Here is a 22,909-nt window from a genome sequence, read left to right on the forward strand (position 1 = left end):
TTTTACATTTTGCATTTCCTATATCACCTGTTAGAATGTGAAGTCCTTGAAGCTGGGGCTTGTTTCACCTTCCTTTGTAATTTCAGAGCGTACTACAATTGCTCTCTTTGCTTCTAGTGGCTCTGCTCCCTTTGATTGGAGAGTAGGAGGCAGAGAGCTCTTTCTAGAATCTCTATTTACAGAGGATAACCAGATCAACCATCTCTTCATTTCCAGCCTTCATTGATGCATCATGCTTCTGTGACAAGAAACTTCTCTCCTCCTTAACCTTCCCACATCTTTTTCAACTTTCTTTTTTGTATTGTCTTTCCATATAAGATTGTAAGTAAGTATTTGTAAGTAAGATTGTAAAGGGCAAGATCTTTTTAGCTTTCTTTTTATTCCAGAACTTAACTGGTATTGCTTCATAAAATACTTAATAAATGTTTATTGCCTTGCCTTATGGAAATTCTAAGCACTTTATAGATGTTCTTTTAAAATGTATTTGTTTGATTTAAAAACAAATCATTACCTCAGCTGATTTTTTTGAGATAGTTGTAACACCAAATTAGGAATGCCCACCCCTCCCACCTACCTCCAGACCTCCTAAAATAAAAATCAAAAGAAAACTCTGTAAAGAGAACTCTTTAGAATTGGAAAATATTTGTGATTAGAACTCATATTAGAATTCAGAAAGAGCTAGAACAGACTCAGAGAGACATTCCATCTTTGGTCAGGCTCCTGGTGGCTCTCCTGGGGGACTGGAACAGATGGGAAAGACAGAGGTAGAGGCTGGAGCACAAGATCCCAGACTCAGGGAGATTTCAAGACAGAGACCGCAGTGGTAGTCCTCCTGCTTCCCCCACAGAAACCAAGACACATTCCGGAGGACCTCCAGAAAGCTAGCCCAAGGCCAAGGCAAGAAAACAGACTATAATAAAGACTTTGGACTTTATTCCTGGCTATTCTTGCAGTGATTACTCTGCTAAAAAGAAGGCTGGCCCAAAGATTTCCAAAAACCAACCAGAACATTATATTTTCTTACAAAAAATGTAAATTTAGAGTTAAGGATTGCACTTACACAAAGGATTTGCAGATTACTATAAAAACCAAAGTGAGATTTTTCTGTTAGTTAATGTGTGACAGAGTTGGTCCAATGACTCTGTGATAAAGTTTATTTTGGTTTTAAAATCTGATGAATTCTGTTTTATTTTTAATGCACTTTGGAAGACAATCACATGATTTTATTCCTTCCCAGATGATACTGATAAAATACATGGAAAAAATGTAAAATGAATAATGAACAAAATTAACTCTTTATCCCTTAGTCAATACCCTAAAAATAATGCTCTGCAAAAATAAGAATCCATATTTAGTTACTAGAGTTTGGAAGTGGGAGACTATATCTCTCTCTTCCTTTTAGATATAGCTCAAATACCATCTTTTGCATTATATTTTTCTGATGTGACTATTAGTGTTTAACTGATTCTTATATGTAAATGTTCATTTATTAACATTATATTTATACTTTACATGAATAACTTTTTGTGTCTCTGTATATTTATATATAAACGTTTGGATGTTTGTGTGTGCATATACATATATTTGTATATATGCCTACCTACATCTATTATATACACAAAAATATTCAGGAAGTTTAGAGTTAGCAACCTTACCTCTTCTAACATTCTATTTCAAACAACTTTAAAATAGTACATCAAACTGCTATCTGGAGTGGCCAATCGAATATCAGAAGATATTTTTTTCTGTCCCAAGACAATGTAGGACATTAAAAGGAGTGCTTTGTGACATTAGGATTGTGGCTGGCTCAGAGGATATGGGGCTTTAGCATCAGCAGTAGACCCTGTAGGTGGCTGTAAGAACAGCAACAACAGCTTCAGAAAGTCTCAGCTAAAATACAGTAAAAGCGTCAAGAAATTAGTTAGAAGAGATGGCAGGGAAACCTGAACTGCCACTGGGCACGTAATTTTGCTGCATGTCCCATAAAAAGTTCCAGATCATATGGCAGAGAGGATCACTAACCCTTGAATCTGTAGGAAAAAGGGAGCCCTTGTCAAACTTATAGGGCTGAGTAGAGGCCTAATGCTTATGATATTAGGGAAACAGGGGGCATTCCTTAGTAAAGATGATGGTGCAGACTAGGACAGTGACCACACTTCTCCGTGAATCACATCAAAAAATTTACAGATTCAGAATGATCTCTGAAAGCAACAATGAAAAAAAAAGCCTTTACATCGGACCAGTATGCCACACTTCTCACACACTTGAGATCCTGAGAATCCAAAATTGACATAAAATTAAAAGTTAATACACAGGCAGGGAGAACGATCAAACAACAAAAAAGAACCTGCCTACAAAAATATAATAAGATGGCAGGGAAAATCAAGCAGAGACTTAGAAAAATGCAACATTATGAATACAGCTATAAGCAAAATCTGAAAGAAAAATTGCAAATCAGACACAAGTCCAACAAGAATTTCTAGAAAAGTTAGACCTATCAGAGTGGTAGAAGATAAAAACTGGGGAAGGCAATGAAAATAATACTGAAAAAACTGAATAGAGAATTAATGAATTGGTAAGGAGGCTCAACAGATTCTGAAGAATTTTTAAAAATAAAATTGAGTGATTAAAAAAAAAAAAGAAAACAATTTTCTTTTACAAAGCAGAATTGCCCAATACGAAATTAAGAGAAATATAAAAGCTCACTGAAGTAATTAATTTCTAAAAATAAAAAAATAATAGAAGAAAATTTGAGATACCTCATTGGGGGAAAATAAGTTGAGGAGAAATAATTTAAGAATTGTTTTACTGTCTGAAAAACATAATTCAAAAAGCCTAAACATCATATTTCAAGAATTTTTTTTTAAAAGTCCTTATTCCTTATTGATAAAATAAAAATTGAAAGAATGCAGTGTAATGTTCTTGGTTTGGTTTTCTTGAGGTCTTGGAGCAGCCTTCAGTAAATTAATCATCACAAAAATAGCCAAGTGTTAAAGGCCAAAAGTCTTTATTGTCTTTAAATATTTAATAATTTCTAGATCAAAAGGGCTGTATCTTCTCCTGACTTGGCCTGAAAAATCAAATTCTTCAATCGCAGGGAATGCATTTATCAAATCAGATATATCCTGTCCTTTTTTAGCTTTAACTAGTGCCTTTTGTAAACTTGTCATGGGGGGGGGGGTAAACAAAGCTTCTGCATGGGTGGTGTTGATGGTGTCACTGCCCCTCCCCCTCCTCATTCTCCCTTCACCCATGAAGGGTTAATTGAGGGGGATAGACCAGGGGATGAAGAATGCCCTAATGGCTCCTGCTGTGAAGAACCACATTCCTTAATTTAATCAAAATTGTACTTAACTCCATTCTTGTCCAATTCTTTGTCCTTTTCACCTAGTTTGCCAGTATCCTCCCTCTCCTGCACTTTCTTCTTTTTTCTTATTATAATATTTATATAATTCCTCAAAGGCAATTGTATTAAGCTATATGTATAAAATGTGTTTTTTTTTTTTTAGAAATTGAATCAGGGGCATTATCATTGTAATATTCACATAGTTGCTCTCTTACTAATTTCCACTCATCTGGATCTAATTCTTTTTTCTTAGAGAACCAAGGATATAATCGTGATTGTTAATGAAATGAATATACTAATAAAATGGAAGTGCTTAAAAATGGTTTAGAAACCAAAATTAAATAATATGCTGTTTACAAGAAAAACACAAAATAAACACAAAAAGAGTAAAAAGAATGGACTGGAGCAGAATCCATTACCCTTTAGGTGACATAAAAAATGCAGAAGTAGCAATTATGATCTCAGAAAAAGAAAAAATAGTGCTAGTTAAAAGAGATCATCAGGAAAACTATATTTTGCTCAAAGGTACTATAAATAATGAAGTTTATATGTGTGAATGTAATATATACATCCATTCATCTATACAAACACATTTACATACATACACACAAACTAAATGGCAGAGTACATAAGTGCATAAAAAAGTAAAATGAGTTGAACATGGAAATAGAAAGTAAAATAATAGTGGGGGACTTTAACTTTCCCCTTTTTGACAACCAAAGGCAAAAAGAGAGAAATACTGAAAAAAAAATCCTTTCAGACTACAATGCAATCAAATTGCATCTAATAAGGGGTGAAAGATTTAAAATTAATGGAAAACTAAATAAGATTACATGTGCAAAAATGTTTGAAGCAGTTCTTTTTCATAGTAGCAAAAATTTGGAAAATAAGTAGATGCCCATCAATTGAGAGAATGGCTAAATAAATAATGGTATATGAAAGTAATGGAATATTATTGTTCTATGAAAATGATAAAAAAGCTGATTTTAGAAAAATCTTGAAAAAATTTACATTAACTGATGCTGAGTGAAACAAGCAGAACCAGGAATATTTTGGGCATAATAACAGCAAAATTTTGCCATGATCAGCTATGACACATTAGATTCTTACCAATTCAGTGTTCTAAATCAATTCCAAAAAAAAAAAAAAAAAACAATTTGGATACAAAATGCCATCTGCATCTAAAGTGAATGCTACGAAGGCCAAATGTAAATCCACACGGGCTATGTTCACTTTCCCCCTTTTTACTTCTATTTTCCAGTCACAAAATACATACTTAATAACTTGTAGATCTGTTGATAAACAAATCTTGCTAACAAAATGATGCAAACTTTTAGAACACAAATGAACTCTAAACATGACTTATGAAGTAACTCAAATGAATGGTAATCAAAAAATGCTGAATCAACTTTTTCCTTCTATGTCTTATAACTGAGGCAGCTCAGAAGCAGCATAGGGCAGAAACACAAAAGTAAAGTAAGCAAAGTCTATAGACATTTACAATGATGCAAGCCAAGATTGGAGGAATTATCAAGAAGTTACCTGGTCTCCACAAAATTCTTTAAAAAATTGGAATCACTGCAAAACTGAAGGGTAAATTTCTCCAGAATATTGGAGGAAATTAAAACCATCAATATTAAAAAAAAATTTCAAAAATTTTAGTTTAAAAACATGATGATTTGAGGTGAACCAAATCAAGCTATATGAAGAAACACTAAGAGGAATATGCTAAATAAAGTAAGTTTAAGAGTCATTTTGTAATTATGCATTATGTTCACTGAAGTTCCCTAAAAACAAGAGCTTTTCCATATCTAAATAAATGACAACTAATGTTCACAGTTATCATTTTGAGACTGACTAATTGAAAAAATATTAAATGATATGTAGCCTAGTTTTTATGTGAGCTATATTTGATCATAAGCTAATTTTATGTCTCTATAACAGACTGGCTTATAAACTCGGACAAATGATTTAACCTTTAAGTTCCCCAAACAAGCATGTAGAAATTTAATTTATAAGGTATTTGTAAATTTATTGAGGCAGCTAGTTGGCTCAGTTGACAGTGAAGTTAGAAAGATGGATTCCTATGTGGTTTCAGGTACTTATTCAGGTACTCACTGGGGTGATCCTAGTTATCACCTCTACTGATGAAGGGAATTTCCCTATTTGGAGTTTTCTATAGGAGTGAAGTCAATGATTTGAACTTGAAAAAATAAATCCATAGGATACCCACAACTATTTGTGAGAAAGAAGAATTTGCATGTATTTTGATTTACAGTAATTCTTACACATTAATGTAATATGATAAATTCAAAATTAATGACAGTATTTCATCCTGGTCTTTCTGGATACTAGAAAGTTGAGTGTATGTTTTAAAACATATGCCAAGGAAAGTAATTATGAAGAGTTTGTACAAATCATCCATGGGAATAAAGAATTACAACAGTATGTAGGTAATATATATTTAAATGGGGAAAGAATTTTAAAAATATATGTGCTTTAGAGGTTCACATAAGAAGATTTATAGGAATTGCTATTCTTACCCCCACTTATTATAGGTGCCATATAAGCAATAAGTTCTTGATAAACAAATACAGAATTACATTGGAAAGAGTGGTATCCAAGGAATTGGGAGAAATGGTATACTGATTAAAAAAAATTAATAATATAAAGAGCTAAATTGAAAAATTCTCTAGGGTTACCTGTGGCTCCCCCTTTCTTTTGTTTTTGGAGGAGTGTCTTGATGTTTTGTAATGTTCTTCTTTAAATCTTCTCTAGGAGCAAGTTTTTTGGGGGACTTCTTAGAGTAGCCTTAGTTTTAGTTCAGTGTAATAATCACCTCATATGCAGCCAGGTGTTAAAGTCCAAATCCTTTATTGTCTCTTTCAAATATTGTCTCCTTCCTTGGGCCTGGTTAGCTTTCTTAGAGGCCTATCTCTCTTCTTGTTTCAGAGAGCTCTTGCCACTAGTCCTTTCCCTCTGCCAGCTTCAGCCTTTAACTCCTTCGAAATCTCTCCAGCCAGGACAAAAGTGGAAAATGGAATGAATCTGACTCCACTTCCAAGAGTGGGCTTGTGTGTTGGTGGGCTTGTGGGAGATCCTCCTTATATATGCTCTCTTAAAGGTGTGACTTGTGGAATTCTAATAAGTACTAAGTACTTTTAGAGAACTGTTAAGTACCCCTCTAAACAACCATTGTCTCTATCAATTCCACTAACTTAGCACCTTGTAAGAATTCTAACAATGTTTCTATTTCTCCTCTCTACTATTGCCTGTCAGTAAGGATTAAAATGTATGTCTTTTAATGCTTTTGGTGTGTAAAATCTGATACTGTGCACAAAAGGGTGCTAAATGTTTATAAGTATATGCAGATCCATTATCTGTTTTTATTGCCTATGGCACACCCATAATTGCAAAAGCTTGTATAAGAAATTCAGTAACTACTGAGACAGTTTCTTTTACTGCTGGTATTGCAAAAATAAATCCTTAAAATGTGTCTATTACAATATGGATAAAAGACAGATAAACAAAAGATTTATACTGGGTCACATCAATTTGCCAAATTTCATTGGGTTTCAAACTATGAAGGTTTTCCCTGGAAGGAGCTAAGGATCTTGGAAAGGAGAACAAATTGTACAGGCTTTTGCTATTCTCTGAGCTTTTTCTTTTGTTATCCCAAATTGCAGATGTAAAGCTCAAGTAGCCTGATGATGTTTAGAATGAAATCTCATTCATCTATCGGGCTGCCTGAAATAAAGGAGTATTGACTAACATGGTCAGAAAGCTATTTGCCTATGAATTTCCATAAAAAATAGGACCTGGAAGTCCAGTATGAGAGTTGACATGCAAGATATAAATCTTACTTGGATACTTTCTCACTTGCTTTTGAAGTTCCTTAAAGAGCTGATATATATATTAGAAGCTACATATTTTATTTGGGCTGTGCCAATCTTTGTACCACACCTACTGAATAGACTGAATCAGATATTATATTTACATCACCTAGATAATAAGTAAGAGCTAGAATGATTGCATATAAATCATTCTGCTGTGTGGAATGAAAAGGAGTTCTCACTGTTCTCTTTATAGTTAAGTCACAAGATTATACAGCACAAATATTATGTTTGGATGTATATGTAAAGATAGTTGGTCCTTTAAGAGGAACCTTAGAAACTTTTTCTTCAAGAATCCTTCGCCAATTATGTAATAGTTAGGTTATCTTTAATGGATAACCATGTGTAAAATTTGGAGCTGTGGCCAATAAAATTTGCTAGTCTGGGATGGTTTCATAGTATACATTAATTTGTGCATTGGTATAAAAGGTGTATATCTTGTCAGGCCTTATCCCAGATAATTGTCTACCTGCTTTATGGCCTTTAATAAAATTTGAGCCAGAAGCACTGGATAAGGAGTAAGGCTTTGTTCTGGTTGTGCTGGGAGGTTCACCCACTCTATCATACCATCCTTGATAAAGGACTGCTGTGGGTGCCTCTTTTGTAGCAAAAACTGACATTTCTACGGGGTTTTTTAATAACTTTTTGAATAAAGCCAGTTCAACCTCAACCTCTCTCAAAAACTCTTGAGCTTTTTTTGTAGGTCAGCATGGTGAGTGATGTTAAAATCCTTTCAAAGTGTTGTCATTAGAGTCGATAGAAACAATGTTTAAGTGTTTACACATTAGAGGCCACACATTAGAACTCACACCTATAAGAGAGTTTACACAGTAGAGCTCACACATTGGAGTTCATTAAATCTCCCATACTTGTGAACTCCAATGTGTGAGCTCTAATGTGTAAACTCTCTGAAAGGTGTGAGCTCTAATGTGTGACCTCTAATGTGTAAACTCTTAAAGGTTTAAACATTGCTTCTATTGACTCTAATGACTTAACATTTAGGAAGGATTCAATAAGTTTAAAGCAGTGTCTCCCCCTAAAATGCCAAATAATGGTTGTTATTTGGTAGTTAGTTAAGCCCAACACTGGATGCATCCATTGTACCTCCTAGTACTGAATTTCTAAAGATTCTCTGGGTGTAACATCAGCTGCCATCATGCCCCAAGTGTTTTTTTCCTGGGGCCTGGAGCTGAGCCCCGCTTCCCATTTCCATGAGTCAGTCTACATTCTGATGACCAATGGAAGCCTTTGCCGCAATTTGGACATAGTGTTTTGGGTGTTGTTCTTACACCTGTTTTTTTATGCCAACATTGAGCTTTTAGATGCCCTATTTACCACACTAAAAGCATTGATGAGTCCCTCTGGAAGTCCATTGCCAAAAGGGATCCTGTCTTCCCATGTTCTGATCTTGAGAATTCTGCATCATAGACTGGAAATAAAAGGTATCTATGCCCACTATGGCACAGCATCTTATGATCTCTTCCAAAAGAGCATGCTTATGTAGTCCTAGTATAATTCTTCTACAAACTTAATTAGTATTTTCTCTAGCAACTGTCTTATCATAATTTCTCTTACTGCATTTTCACCAATAATTCATATGACAGCTGTCTGCAGATGTCCCACGAAATCAGCAAAGGGTTCATTTAGCCTTTGTACTATTTTCATGAAAGCTTCCCTTCTATTTTGTCTTCCTAATAGGGTGTCTCATGCTTTGGTAGCAGCAGAACCAATTTGCTCATATGATGCTACAGGGTAAACAATCTGTGCTAAAGTGTCTGCATAAGGACCTAAACCTGCTAGTTGATCAAAGGTGACTGGTATATTAACTCCAGGTTGCCTAATGTGTTGGGCTTGTATTCTACAGCATTCACTATATTTAGAAAGCCACACCAATTTTGGCCAGGTTCTATACATGTCCTTGGTATAGATTTTTAATCATTAGGGGTTAAACTTTCAAGCTAAATTCTCTAATAACATTTACCACAAGATGATGTAGACCCATAAAGAGTGCAAGCCTTTTTCAGATCTTTGATAATTTCCAGATTAAAAGGATTGTATCTTTTTGTTTCTTGACCTGAAGAGTCAAACTCTTCAATCACAGGGTATGCTTTTATTCTGGAATCAGATGTATCTTGTCCTTCTTCTTTATCTTTAACTAATGCTTTTTGTAAGCATGTCAGAGGGGGTGGACAAAGTTGCTTCATGGATGGTGCTGATAGTGTCACTGCCCCTCCCACCCCTCCTCTTCCCTCCACACTCCACTCCTTAATTTCATCAGCACTGTACTTAACTCCTTTCTTGTCCAAATCTTCTTGCTTTTCAACTGTCAATACCATCCCTCTCCTGCTCTTTCTCCTTTTTCCTAATTTTAAAACTTGTGGGATTCCTTAAAGCTAATTGTATTATGTTTTATATATACAATGTTTCCTCAGGAATTGAATCAGGACCAATATCTTAATATTTCTAAAAGTCCAATGATCTGTTCCCAAGTTACCAACACACCTTGCTTCTTTATTAACCTAACTATGCTTGCTACACACTTCCCTGGCCTTGGGGAAGGCTGTTTTCTTAGTATTTGCACCATTTCAGCTGAGAAATGAAAGTGAGTAGTTTAGCCCTTACCAAAGTTTCTATTTTTGTACTCACTCTATTTCTGAGTCACAGGGATTTCTCCACTGAACTCACAAATTGCATCAGTGGAGCTGCTGAGTGTAGATCTTTATGTTCATGTCTGGGCTCCAAAAGATAATGTCTGTGCTACCTTTCTTGAAGATCTTGGGACCAGCCTTGATCTTAGTGGAGGAGTGCAGGAGGCAGGAGAGCCACTAGGAGGATGGTCAAAGATGGAATGCTTCATTTCCAGTCCTCTTAGCCCGTATATACCTTAGTACAATTACATCACTATAGCACACTGAGCATGTGTCAATTGTAGAACCATTACCTCACCATACTAAGTACTAAGTATATGTAAACTAGAGAACCATTATCTCATCACTGAATTAACACCCTTCTATAAGTATCTTTGTTGCAAATATACTTCTTAAGGAGTATATAATTTCCAAGTGTTTTTGAATAACTCTTTCAACTACATTAGATAAAGCCAGTTCAACTTCTCTCAAAGCCTTTTGAGCTTCTTTTGTAAGTTTATGTGGTGAGTTTAAAACAGTGTCTCCCCTTAAAATGTCATATAATGGTTGTAATTGATAGATAGTTAAGCCTAACACTGGACACATCCATTGGGTATCTCCTATGAATTTCATATAAGGAATTCAATTTCTCTGTTCTTAAAGAAAGCTTTTGTATCGTAAGCACCATAGGATATATTTCATATCCTAAATATTGAAAAGAATGGTGCCTTTGAATTTTTTTCTGGAGCTATATGCAGTTTGTAGTTCTTTAGTGTTTCTAGGGTCTTTTGCATACATGTTTCTAAAATTTGATCCTCAGGCACACATCCCAAGATATCACTCATGTAATGTAATAACATACTTTTTGGAAATGCTTTTCTTACTGGAGTAAGAACAGCAGCAACATACATTGGACACATAGTAAGACTATTTTTCATTGTCTTTGGCAAAACTGTCCATTCATATCTTTTATAAAGCTCAGCTAAATTAACGCTGGGTACTGAAAAGGAAAATCTTTCCATATCCTTCTTATCTAAAAGGATAGAATAGAAACAATCCTTTATGTCTATAACCCAAAGAGACCATTCTCTAGGCAACTGAGTAGAAGATGGAAGTCCAGGCTGAAGAGTTCCCATAATTTCTATCTGTTCATTTACTTTTTTCAAATCAGTCAACATCTTCCATTTTCTAGATTTCTTTTTTACAACAAATACAGGGAATATCTCAGTAGTCTCAGTGACATACAACTCTATTCTTCCCAATTGAAATCCCCTTCCCTCATCAGGTTGCTTCTTGGCTGATTGACCTTGTTTAAAGACTCTCTGGGTATAACATCAGTTGCCATCATGCCCCCAGTGTTTTTTGCCTGGGGCCCTGGAGCCAAGCCTTGCTATCACTGAGTTAGATAAATCGGTGGGATTACTTTAAGTTTCATTAAAACATCAATGAAGTTATTAGATTTTATACTGACTTGTTCATTTGCCAAAATATCATCTTATAGAAGTTAATTATCCTCAAAGGAAAAAGGCATACATGTCTTTGCCAAAACAGAGTATATTAAGAGTATGTAAATATTTATGAACATAATTATTAAATATTGTTTAATAGTAACTCATGATTATAGAACATTTTAAGATTTACTAAGTTTTACAATAACCAGAAAATGTAGGCAGTACAAGTTTTACTATACTGTTTTTACAGATGAAGAGACTAAGGCTCAGAGAAGCTAGATGATTTTTCTAATATCAAATAAATACTTCAGAACTTATATTCATGTCACTGACTGAAGGACTAATGATTCTTCTATTACAAATTGCTACAACTTCTTTCCCTCAAATAATATAGGGGAAAAGAAAGTTATCTACTCTCCTTTCCCTCAATTATTTGAAATTGGAAATGCTGACAAAAACATGTAGGACATACATAGTTTATGGGAGTAATGATATGTAAAGAGGAGATGAGCATATTTCTATTTGCTGATAGTATGATGATATAAGCTAAAAATCATAGGGAATAAGTGAAGATATAAAGGAGTCAATAGCTTCAGCAAAGCTGTAATTTACAAAACAAACTCTTGAAAATGAACTGCACTTCTATATAATAACATAACTATTCCAAATACCTTTAAAATGCCTAAAATAACTAGGAAACAACGTACTAAAGTATAGAGAATATTTGGAGGTTCAATTACCATTGAAATAAAGGATAACCTAAATAGCTGTCAGACCAGTCAGTGCTCATGGTAGTTAAGTGGCCCATTGGATAGAGTCAGGAGAACCCTAGTTTAAATATAGCCTTACACTCTTACTTGCTATGTAACATTTGAAAATCACAATCTCTCTGTCTTAGCTTCCCTAAATGTAAAAATGGCAGTAGTAATGTCTATTCACTAGGGTTGTTTTGAAGATCAAATAATATTTGTAAAGCTCTTATCACAATGCCCAGTGGAGAGTAGGCACTTCATAAATGTTTATTCTTTTCTTTATTCATGTCTGAGTCATTATTTGTCAATAAAATGAATGAAAATATAAAGTTAATTTATATTTTAATAATATCCAAATCAAATTATCAAGAAGATATTTTATACTATATGACAAAATAATAAAAGTCATTATTGTCATAAAAAGAAAAAAAATAAAAAGGGAATACTACTTCTATATTATAAAGTAAAAGTCATACAAACCATCTGGTATTGGTTAAAAAAATCAAAAGTCAATTGGTACAGACTCAAAAAAGAGAATCAGCAGCAGAGTAATGCAACCTGTATTCAATAAATAGAAAAAATACTTTGGAAAAAGCTAACTATTGTTAAACTTACTGAGAAAACTGGAAAAACCTGGTATATATTAGGTTTAGGCCAATCCCTTAACTCTTATTTTACAACATATTCTAAACAAATATCTGTTTTTAATATTAAAGATCACATTAAAAATTAAAAGCAAAATAAATCACCTACTTCTCACACATATTGTTATATGTATTCTTCACTAAACAAGGACAGAGGCAATTACATGATGAAAATCTTCTGCACAGACTAAGAATTAGCATTCCTAGGTTAAGAAGGGATGTAGATGAATAATTAAAATCTATCAAGTTTCCTTAACAAAAGTCTGATGTCTATGGTGTATAAATGGTTAACATAGTTACATGTGTATGTGTGTGTGTGTGTATTGTTTGTATGTATTCAACAAAAAGTGACTTTATAATAGATAAGTAGTCAAGGATATGAATAAACAAATCTTAAAAGAAATGCAAACTATTAATGACCATATGAAAAAATATTCCAAATCACTAATAACAAGACAAACACACTGAAAAATAACCTTAAGATTTCACCTCTAACTGGATAATTGTCAAAGATGACAAAAAGATGGCAATAGTTAATGTTGGAAGGGTTGTGGGAAAATAGCCAGACTGTTGTTTTCTTGATGGATTGGAATCAATACATCCATTTTTTAATGTAATTTATAGTTATGCCCATAAAGTGACTAAAATGTGCATATGCTTTTACATAGATATTTCATTATTGTTCTTATATTTTAAGTTTCATTGGTAAGAAGAAAATGCCCAAAATATTTGTAACAACAATTTTACAATTTTGTATTAACAAAGTAGGAAACTGGAAACAAAGAAGGTGCCCAAAGTGGGGGAATGGATAATCAAATTGTGGTATATAAACTAGGGGGGAGGGAATATGTATTTATATAGTGCCAACTATTTAACACTATTGTATAACAGATTTAACAGATCTAACTTTATAAATATAATCCCATTTTATCCTCACAAAAATCCTGCAGAGCGCAATATCCTCATTTTATAATTTAGGAAAACTAAAATCACTGTGTTATTAGAAATAATAAGTACAATGAATATGAAAAGATGTACAAAAACTAATACAGATTAAAGTTAATAGAGTTGTGAAAACCATATGCAAATAATTACATTTTAAATGGAAACAACAACTCACATAAATAATCAAAAGTTAATGTTGCAGAATTACAAAGAACTATTATGGCTTGAAAGAGTACATGTGAGAAGCCACTTGTATCCCACTACTTTACAAAGATAGGACACTTGGTATGTATTTTCAAACTTTGTTTCAATATATTTAACCATCATGTCAATATTTTTTCTTTTTTAATTTTAAAAATACTATTATATTTGTGAGATTGCTTTCTTAGAATAGGAACAATAAAGGTAGTAGGAAAATTATGCTAATATAAAAGACAAAATACATCAATAAAACATTTTATGAGAGGTAGGTTAGCTGAAATTTAAAGGAAGCCAAGAGAATAGAAGAATAAGAATTTCAGGTATGAAGGATAGTCAAAGAAAATACCTTTTGAACTGAAATAATGTTCCTTGATCATAATCGATATTGAATAGAATACAAACATTTGCTATGTTAAATTAAATTGAGCTTGACTAACTCTTCCATACTTAGTTTCAGAGATATCCATTTGTTTTATGAAAATTAATTCTCATGTAATTTTTGGTAACAGCGTTTTGGGTTAATTAAACTATTATTAGAAAAGTGTGACCCAGTATGGCAGTCCTTATGTTTTTATAAATAACCCTCGGGTAGAAGGGTGTATAGTAATCACAGTACTGTCAAGTTTTCACCTCCCTCCAAATACATTTATGAATTTGGGGACCACAAAGATGAGGTGATAATAAGATAACCAGGTCATCTAATTGCCTACAAGTAAAATGTGAATGTGTATATATGTATATGTATATAGATACGTAATACATGATAAATAGTATGTCTATGTGTGTGTATGTGTGTGTGTGTATGTGTGTGTATAAAACACATAATGTGTGTGTAGATACTAGAATACCATGGTAGAAATCAATTTGGAAAGACAGCTGGGCTTGTTTTTATTTTGATTAGGTCAGGAGAAATTTGTTGTAACAGAAGGGAAAATGAGAAAGTTAAGAACTGATGATAATTAGCACCATTTTTCAAATGAAGAGACAATGAGGTTAAATGACTTAGCAAAGGTCACACAGTCAGTGCCTGACCTGGAACTGACAATCTATTTAGTCATGCATGGCACACTACCCTTTCCACTACCTTATTCTGAATCTCAGCACAGCAAGTTAATCAACATTGTCCCTGACCTCTGGGGATACCTGTTCTATAGCTGATGCATTTCTCTATGCTGCAGGCTCCATTGCCTGCTCAGAATCTATGGCCACTTAATCTGGTTACCAGCAGGAGAGTAAAGAGTTGATGTTCCTGACACCTGAGCAGTTGATTTTCCTATTCACATTGTATAATACAACCCCTTGCATTTTTTCCAGAAACTGGTAGCAAATGAATTCTGCATGAATAGAATCACCTTAAGCACTTCTCTGGACTTCTTCCTAAAAATCCTACATGAAGATTTATCTAGTTAAATTTTATCAAGAAACTCACTTATTTCATATTTGCCTCAATCTATGTGAGGCTGAATATCAAGGAATACTCATTGCTGTGTGAATAAGAGAGATTAGATTTCACTATGACTCAAAAAGAGGTAGCTTCATCTTCTCTCTATCTTTTCAACTTTCTTGTGTGTGTTGTATGAACTAGCTTTCAAGGAGCTTCCATGTCACAGAAGAGCTAATTTAATTAGAGGACAGAAATAATGCTACTACTTTGGGGGTATCAATGGAGGCTATCAGGGAAAGGTAGACACAAGTGAACTTTATAGGGAAATAAAGATTTAAAGTTTCAGAATTGAGGAGACTATGCCCTTTAGTCACAGAGAACCGTCTGTGTTAATACATAATTCGAGGGAATGAAATGTGAGAAAGAGCTAGTTATTCTTATATTTCATAGAGTACACGTGATACAGTGGTGAAGAAGCTGGTTTTGAAATCTGAGAATCTTAGTTCAAATTTCACCTCAGATACTTCCTCCCTGTGTGATCTAATGCAAAACTCTTAACATCATTAGATCTTAATACTGCCTACTTGTAAACTAAGGGGGTTGGACTAAGTAGCTTCTGAGATTCCTTTCAGCTATAGATCTTTGATCCAAATTACATATATGATCTGTGGAAATATGCATAAAAAGAAAATAAAACTATATTTAGTGTTAAGATGAAATTTCTGCTTGTGAAGAATGTGCTTTTCCCTAAATATAGTGCTTTTTTTTCCTAAAAATAATGATAATTTTTGATGAGGATAATTATTCAATTATGCTTTGGGAGGATTGTTTTGACAGTTGTTTGGAAGGCATTTTTAAGAAGGGAAGATATTCTGGACTTAGACCAAAGAGGAACCTGTTTCTAAAGTGAGGCAAAAGTTTGAAATAAGACACATATGGGGAGAAGCATACATATTTGTGAGATAGTAAAAACATAGAATTGATAAGACTTGTTAATTGATTTGAAAAGAAAGAACCAAAAATGAAGCCAAGATTATAAATTGGCAATAGAATATCCTTAAAAGAATATTGCTCCCACCCACCTACTGACCCTTTTATTTTTCTTTTGAAACATTTTAAATTAAATGATATTAGATTTGATACATCCTAAAAACCTCACCTCATTCCAGAACTATGCCCCCTCAGTCTCATGATCATACTACATACTAGAGTATACAAAAAAGAATCAAGTTAAAATGATAATAGACACTACCAGAAATGTATCACAAACTATGACAAGATAGACTTCAATTGTGCATGCAAAGAGAACATATTGAGTCTCCATTAGCAGTAAGAGCAGGGAATCCAATGTAATAGATAAATTAGGAATTGAAAAATCAAAATTTGATCATCGGAATTCTTGAGAAATGAAGTTTTAGAATGGTCCCCTGCCTTTCTGATTTATTTATTTTTTTCATTTTTGATTGCACACTAGTCAGAGGTTTTCAACCAGGAATCAATGAATTAATTAAAAATGGAAATTTGTATTTCAGCATAATTTAATTTCCTTTGTAATCCTATGTATTTTATTTTAAGAAATTAAAAACATTATTCTGAGGAGAGTGCATATCACCAGACTGCCAACGAGGTCTATGACAAAAAAATAAAAAGAGGTTAAGATCCTTAATTTTAAATGTTTCTCTTTGTTGGGCTATTGCTTCCTGGAGACATGGAAAGCTTGCACTTCTATTCAGAAAGACTTTCACTAGAACCTGAGCTGTCAGGATGATTTATGATGGGAAAGGGAAAGGGTGGGATTTAAACATACCAGTACTAGAACTACAGCTTTTTGGATTCAGTCCTATTTTCCTCTAAAAGAGAGGAATATAACTTGCATTTTATTAGAATATTGTCACTTCCTATGAAGATTAAATTCACGTTCAGCATATGTTTTGGCAATTATCTCCAAATTATTGGCAGATAATTTCATTTACCTTAGCTCAATTTTGCTGAGAACTAGTAAATATACTGGTGCTTAACTCTTTTGTGGCTAGAAAGATTGTATCATAACAGTAATCACAGTGTGGCCCTGGCAGAACTGGGAAATCAGTAATTTGTTTTCATTTCCTATTTGTTTCTCCTCCCTAGCTACTCATTTAATTTTCTTTTTTTTATTATACCTTTTTATTTATAAGATATATGTATGGATAATTTTTAGCATTGACAATTGCAAAACCTTTTGTTCCAATTTTTCCCCTCCTTCTCTCCCCCCCCCCTGCCAGATGGCAGGTTTAATACATGTTAAATATGTTAAAGTATAAGTTAAATATAATATATGTATAGATGCCCATACAGTTATTTTGCTGTAGAAAAAGAATTGGAATTTGAAATAGAGTACAATTAACCTGTGAAGGAAATCAAAAATGCAGGTGGACAAAAATAGAGGGATTGGGAATTCTATGTAGTGGTTCATAGTCATCTCCCAGAGTTCTTTCACTGGGTGTAGCTGGTTTAGTTCATTACTGCTCTATTGGAACTGATTTGGTTCACCTCATTGTTGAAGAGGGCCGTGTTCAACAGAATTGATCATCATATTGTTGTTAAAGTATATAATGATCTCCTGATCTTGCTCATTTCATTCAGCATTAGTTCATGAAAGCCTTTCCAGCTTTTCTGAAATTATCCTGCTGCTTATTTCTTACAGTACAATAATATTCCATAATATTTATAAACCACAATTTATTCAGCCATTCTTCAATTGATGGGTATCCACTCTGTTTTCAGTTTCTGTCCACTACAAAAAGGGCTACCACAAATATTCTTGCACATACAGATCCCTTTCCCTTCTTTAAAATCTCTTTGAGATATAAGCCCAGTAGTAATACTGCTGGATCAAAGGGGATGCACAGTTTGATAACTTTTTGAGCATAGTTCCAAATCACTCTCCAGAATGGCTGGCTGTATTCACAATCCCACCAACAATGTATATTAATACATTAATATAATAATAATATAATATAATTATTATTAATATAATTAATTAATCCCTGTTTTCCCACATCCCCTTCAACATTCATCATTAACTTTCCCTGTCATTCTAGCCAATCTGACAGGTGTGTAGTGGCATCTCAGAGTTGTCTTAATTTGCATTTCTCTGATTAATAATGACTTGGAGCACCTTTTCATATGGATAGAAATAGTTTCAATTTCTTTGTCTGAGAATTGTTACTCTTTTGCATAGCTTTTCTTTCCTTTCCCCATTTTTCTTCTAGCTCTCTTTTAAGATTTTTTTATAGTTTCTTCTAGGAGAGCCTTGTGTGATGGGGACCAGGTTATATCCCCCTTTGGAGGTTTTTGTCTGGAGACTGTCTGCTATTAGTTTCGTCAGGGTTGAAAACCTACTCTCTTTCTGTATAGAAGCTATGGTTCATCCTTTTGATTTTTTACTCATTTTTAAAAAAAACCTGTAGGGCTTGCCTTAGGACAAGGAAGTTTCCAGCTTCCTCTGCTTAGCAGGGATAGGTATATAGACAGTAGGTAATCTGCCAATGGGCTGGGGAGAGGGGTGCTCTGGGAAAAGCTCCACACTGGAAGTGACTCAGGCCTGGGTTCCACAGATCAAGCTGCTAAGTGCTCTGTGAGGAGCCCCGCTGTGTGGATTAGCAACTGCCCTGGGACTAGAAGCTGAGCAATGAAAGTGTCACTACCCCAGGCAGAAACCTGTTGTGGGTATTAGCAGTTACCCTACTCTCTCCCAGTACTGTAATTGTCTCTGCCCTAGGGATCACAGGCATGCCATGGAAGTTCTGTTGCCCCAGGCTGAGCCCCCACACTGTGCAGATTAGAGGCTTCCCTGGGCTGCACCTCCCTGCCATGCAGATTTGTGACTGCCCTGGGCAAAAGTGCCTTACTGCAGAATGCCGCTGTACAACCTTGTTATGGTCTATGTTGGGTCACTCACTTACGATTTGGGGCAAGTATAGCCAGATCCTGTTAGGTTTTGGCATTTTTTAGAGTACTCTCTACCTTTGGCTTTAATTTCTTTGTGGGTTTACTGCTTTGCAACAAAAGCAGAATAGCCCAATCTGTGATAGAATCCTCTCTGTAATTTTTCCAGCCACAGACTCTATCTGTGATAGAGTCCCAGTAATTTCATTCCCTTTTAGCACACAAACTATAAAACTATTTTCCTACACTCCCTCACCTTAATGTGACAATGACTGAAAAGTTTAATATTTTAAATACTCCTTTCTAATGTTTACATTTCAAAACAGGTTGACTGTTTCCTCAAAAGCCTGGGTAGATTTTAATGTAGGTATGTTACTGACCCCATACTTTCCCCGTACCATATAGCTTATGATTTTTTGCTGAAATGATTTTCTTTTTCCATCATAGATATTTTACATACATCTTCTTATTTACATGTTATCTTTCCCTTTAGATCGAGCTCCTTAAAGTCAAGATCCACATTTTCCTCATTTGTTTTGTTCTTCCACTGGCACATAGTGATTATTTAATAATGCTTTTTGGGGTCTTGTTAACTATTGCACAGGTAGATAAATTGCTTTTTAAAATTTTTAAAATTGGATGCCAACAATGGACTGTAATCATGTCTTCTGTAAGCTCAAAGGCCTACAGGAAAATTCAAATTTTGAGTATCTGATCTTTTCCATGTGTCTTTAGATTTTTTTCTGCAACTCTAGAACTTTCATCAGTAAAGAGAATAACCATTTAGATGAATAAACAAATATGATTCTAAGTAAAACTTATTTTAGGCATTTAGGTAGATTTAAACAGGTAATTAGACACTGTTGTTGTTTCAGGAAATTCACAGTCTTGTAGGTTAGACAAGACTTGCATTAATAACTAGAATATAAATAAGTGCTGAGGAGAGATACATACCAAATGCCCCATGTATGGAACATCCTTCAGTCATTAGTAATAATATAAGAGGTAGAGGTACCAGAAGTCAAAGCTGATAGATTTTTTCGGTGAAGTTACTTCTATTTTCATAATTCTAGGTTAGCACAAATTTATTTCCAATAACTGTTATATTTTGCCTTTTCAGTTTTCATTCATTTCCCTTTCGCCTTATTCTTATATTACATTTTCTACTAATTTTCACTGTTATGGGCCAGAACTCTTGTACTTGAAACAAGGATTCTTACAAGGTGCTAAATGAAATTGATAATACAATGGTTATCTAGTTTAACATGGTGATTAATAGTTCTCTAGTTCAGTACATGTACTTAGTACTTAATATAGTTCTACAAGATTCACACCTACAATGATGTAATTATAATAGACTATATAATAGTCAGCAGGGTCTCAGAGCTAGATTCATTCACTTCATCTCACACCACTGTGGTGGCTGGCCTCCTGCATTTCCCCCACTAAGACCGAGGCATGTCTGAAAGGCTCTCCAGAAAGCTGCCCAGCCTCAGGCAAGAAGACAATAAAAAAAATTGAACTTTGGACTTTAACACCTGACTATTCTCCTGGTGATTAACCTGCTGAAATGAAGGCTGCTTCAGAGACCTTCAGAAAATCAACCAGAACATTACATTACACCATTTCTTATTTCCTAAATACTTCTATTACTCGTCCTGTTTATCCACTGTTCTTCCTTCACTTCCTCCTACCTTCTTTCCTAGCACTTTATTAGAATCTCTTCTTCATTTGTTCTCTACTCTGTTCTCTTTTATAAATTCTAATATCTTTTCCCTCTAAGAATAAGAGCTTCTTAAAGAATGAAGAAGCCTTATTTAAACTGTGTTTCTTTCTAGCACTTAACACAGTCCCCTGAATACTGCAAGTACTCAATTAATTCAATCAAATGTTCATTGTACTATTTTTGGTTTTCATTGCTGAGAGTCTGGGACATAAATAATGGAATAGCAAATCTTTTTCCCCATCTCATTCTCTATGCTGTCTTGTTGACTAGCTAATCTTATAAGTGAATATGAGAGCAAATTTATTTTATGTTTTCTGATCATGAATGCCAACTGGATAAAGAAAAACATTCTTGAAGAGAACTTGTTACTACGGCTACCAAATGACTTGCTTGTCTTCCTTACTGTATCTTACCACACCTATGGTCCTGAGATTCAGGTGCCTCACTAGCTTAAGAATTTTAACTGAGCCAGAGCTTGCAAATGGCAAAGCACAAATAATGAACCTTTTGCTCTCTAGATGAAAGAAAGTACTAATGATCAGAATGATTATTGGAAAAGTAAAAATAATTGAAGGATTTTGTCACATGGATAAGAATAATCAACTATGTGAATTTTTGGCTAAATTATATCATACAGCAAATAGAGTTGCCTTTGGCTGTGAAAGTATTAAGAGCTAATTAGGAAAAATTCTTTCTTTAATATTTAGATTCCCTTCCCTAAACACCAATTAATAACAACATCTAGGAAGAGATCAATGAATTCTGTTTTCTTCTTCTTTCTGTTATTAGAGTCTCTATTACTTTATAGCATGGATTCTTTTGATTACCTTTCCCCTTAATCTCTTGTTCTTTCTTTTCTAAGGAATCAAATTTTCCAAGCAATATTCACATTTTCAACTAGTTTATACACAGATATTATACAGAATGATTTGCAATTGGTCAGAACATTAATGATGCCATAGATTTTTAGCTTCTTTGTTCAAACTAAAATTAGATACGCTAAATGAGCAGGAGCAAAAACAATGTTACAATTCTTTCCTCATTCTCGATCCCAAATTTAATAGATAGATTTAAATTTATGACATTAAAGTAGATTTAATAAGATGTTTGTTATTGATGCAGGGGTTAGTTTTCACCATAACTTGAAAAGTAGAGACAAGAGTGTTTTTTATATTATGATAGTCGAAAAGAATATATTTAGCCTGGTAGAAAAAAATATTAAAATTGAAGTCAGTAACATAGGTTTGAATCCTAATTTTTCCACTTTTCTGAACTCAGCTTTTTTTTTTTTTTTTTTGCTCCAAAGCTAGAAGCAGACAGTTTCTAAAGTAATTTAATAATATGCCAGATGAAGAAACTAAGATTTAAAGAGGGCAAGTGACCTAGGAAAAATAGCTATTAATTATCAGTGGCTACATTTAAATCTAGGTATTCTGAATCAAAATTTTCACTCTACCATTCTGTACAGTGTAGGAGCTGAAAGAGAATAACTCAACCATTCCAGCTCTAAAATTGGGATCTTATATTTTCCTATCAAGACACATTTGAGATTATGAGAGTCTAACTCACCCAGAAAGTTGGAAGATTGAGCAAATCAAGGATGGAAACATCTACCAAGAAAATCTACTTGTCTATCAAAATATTCAAAGAACTAGAAACAAGATTAATATACTTAATTGAAGAATGACTCCCAAAATTGTGATAAATGAATGCAATGGCTGAAATAAAAGAAAGATGGATGAGTGCAAAAAAGCATGAGAAGATTCATATGAACTGATGCAAAGTGAAATAAATTCTACTAATTAAATGTTTTTAAAACTAGAATAACAAACAGTTCAAAAGAAGAGATTTAATGAAGAACCTCTCCCTGACCATTTTCAGAAATGAGATGGTAAGAAATATTGCATAAAATTTCTACTTTTAAAACAATGTTGGTTACTTTGCTGACCCAGTTTCCCCCACTTCAGTTTTAAAAATATTATTTTTTCTATAGATTGATTTTCTTCATGGTAG

Source organism: Sarcophilus harrisii, chromosome 3 (genome assembly GCF_902635505.1).
Source record: "Sarcophilus harrisii chromosome 3, mSarHar1.11, whole genome shotgun sequence".
Classification (NCBI taxonomy): domain Eukaryota; kingdom Metazoa; phylum Chordata; class Mammalia; order Dasyuromorphia; family Dasyuridae; genus Sarcophilus; species Sarcophilus harrisii.